This window comes from Akebia trifoliata, chromosome 10 (genome assembly GCF_017979445.1).
Source record: "Akebia trifoliata isolate Shusen 1 chromosome 10, ASM1797944v1, whole genome shotgun sequence".
Classification (NCBI taxonomy): domain Eukaryota; kingdom Viridiplantae; phylum Streptophyta; class Magnoliopsida; order Ranunculales; family Lardizabalaceae; genus Akebia; species Akebia trifoliata.
In genome coordinates, this window is record NC_141384.1 from 15,060,914 (window position 1) to 15,063,782 (window position 2,869).

General features: G+C 36.6%; 1 pseudogene; it reads left to right on the forward strand.

Moving 5' to 3' along the window:
• The first annotated feature begins 286 nt into the window (after nt 1-286).
• Nucleotides 287-1,139, forward strand: LOC147393179 (F-box protein FBW2 pseudogene; annotated as a pseudogene).
• The last annotated feature ends 1,730 nt before the right edge of the window (nt 1,140-2,869 follow it).

Genomic DNA, 2,869 nt, shown 5'->3' on the forward strand with positions numbered 1-2,869 from the left:
ACGCTCTCTCTCTCTCTCTCTCTCTCTCTCTCTCTCTCTCTCTCGCCCTATTCCTCGCTGAAAACCTCACACGAACGGCTCACTCTCTCACTCTCTCTCTCACTCTCGCTGTCTCTCTCTCAGCGAGAGCGAGAGTGTACCTTGTTGTTTGAATGTAACTAGGGTTCTTCATAGTGGATCCTGTTGTGTTGTCATATTTTCAATTAATCCATCCTATTAAATGTTCGACGAAAAGCCCCAATGAATTCAATGCCAACATTACCCATCTCTAGCTCAAGATAGTTGGATGGTCCTCAATATCTGTGTTGTTGGGGTGAACACTTGTTTGTTACTTCAGTTCGACTTGGTACTTAGAATTTGAACGTTTTGTTAAGTTTTCATGAAGAAGTTGTGGTTGACATGAACTGCTCTCTATTGAGATTGAACTGATTTACAAAACTGTGCTGGTAAGATATTTGTGAAAGGTGGAGTTATTACATAAACATTGGGACTCATGCTCTTGAAGCAATTGGGAAGCATTGTAAATCAATTGTTCGTTTGCAATGAAACGTGCACCCATTAGAGGTAGCCGATGAGGAATGCCAAGATGATGAGGTCCATGCCATTGCCGCCACAATGCCGAAACTAAAGTACCTTGAGGTGGCCTACCCACTCCTCACCACAGGAGGCGTGCTTGAGATCCTTTCAAGTTGTCCCGACACTTGAATTCTTCGATGTGAGAGGTTGTTCGGATGTGAAGTTTGATTATAAATTACTAAAGGAGAAATTCTCGGGGTTGAAAGTGTTAGGACCCCATATATGGACTCTTCGAAAGGAATTTTTGGGATTATTGTTCTGATTCGAATTCTTCGGGTTACTTGGCTTGGGAATTCATGGCTGGTGAAGTGGATGACTATGATGATGCAAGCTCCAATGGGGTATGGGACGATGAACAGAGGTTGGAGGAGCTGTAACTGAGGTTCTATGAAGGGTTCGATGAGGCTATCAAGTTTTATTGGCCCCCATCTCCTTAGATGTTTTTTTTTCTGGTGAGAGTGTTTGTTCTTGTTCTCAATGAAGGTCAGTGTTTCTATGGCAACTATTACTCTACTACTATAGTTTATATTACTACTTAGATGCAACTTCTACTTTGCTTGGAACTTAGTATAAGCATGCAGACTGCCAATCTCAAATTTGTTTACTTAAAAGCGTTAAAAACCGAAAAGGAAAGAAATAATAAAAAAAGCATAGAAAATTCGTTCTACAGTTTAAATGGAGAATTTTATTTATTTATTTATTTATTACGAGTAAGAAATTGGAGAGATTTTAACCTGTTTTGCACATAAATAGAGAAATGGCCTCATTATCACCTATGAACTAAGACAATCTTTGTTTTTTATTGTAATGGTTTCTTCTCATGCACAATTTATACAGTGAACAATAAATCCACACTCATAGACTGACACATAAGAAGAAAAAAAGGTGACAAAAATATGTAACCAAATTTGGACAATTGATTGAACAATTCATCAATTAATTTGACGAATTGCTTATTAATTCGATGAATTAATCTATCCCTATAAGAATTACCAATTTTTTATCCCTCTGGTCCGTTTTTATCCAATGTGGAGTCGAGCTATGTTCATTATACCTTACATGACTTTGTTTAAATTCATGGGGCCATTGGAATATTAAAGACAAATCTAGGTATTTGGAGTTATGAATCTCCAAAATTTTCTAATTTTTAGAAAAAAAAATTTGATGAATTTTGTGATAGTGGCCGATATGGGTATAAAATTTTCCTTTGGCGTAATTTTTAATATTGTTGGAAAAAAAATAGTAGACAACTTTTAGTTTTAGTTATCTCCCAATGTGCCATTTTTGGTCTAAGTTAGTTTCATGATCAACCTATCATCCACGAGCCAAGAAGTCTGAAGGACGACTTGTTCAACAACATAATGAAGGGCACAACCGATCAAAATTAAGATCAATGACAACAATAAGGTTGAATCTGCAACTGATGAGACTAGGAAGTACTACGATGACTCCGTTAGTCATTTTAAAAATTAAGAATTCACAATCATGATGTTTTTGGATGGTTGCTTTATTTTGGATTTCACTGATCAAATCAAGTTTGGTAGCAACAATGAGTTTATGGCCTCTAGAATTATACCATCTATAATTAAAGATTTGTTCTTGATAGAGAACCAATTCCCATACCATATTCTGGATGTATTGATGAACTGTAAAGACCTTACAAATCGAAGGAAAGATATCGGCTTAGAAATGTAAACAATTAAATTGTCTATTGATCAATTATTATATTTTTAAATATATTCATATATCTTATGTATTGTGAATCAATAATTTTAGGGACTTGATAGAGCAAGACGACTCTGCATATTTGGCTTTTGCTGTTCCATTGAGATGCTAAGTGATGTTGCCGTTCCATCTTAACAACAATATTGATCTCCTCCAAGGTACAATCTCAGCTGGTTATAGACAATCCCATCCATATTATTGATGGAATTGGATAACACCATTTTATATATGTTTATCCAAATCTAATTATTTTTCCATATGTTCGTTTGTTTCATAAACCAGCCGTGAAAAGGATGTGCCAAAACCCCAGCTTCCTGCCAGACAATATCTTCCATCACCAGAATCTGATGACAATGACATTTTAGCATCGTACGGAAAGTCCCCAAGACCTCTGAGAAGTTCAAATAGCCATGACATGCAAGAAAAAAGGGTGAAGGAAATGTGGAAATAGTTTCTTATGATCTTAAACTAGAATGCAGTGTGGCTGGGACTGTTGTGGATCAATTTTCGCCTAGGTGGGATGGACTTGCTGACTTGTGTAATCTCACTCCTCTGCCACATCCTCCTA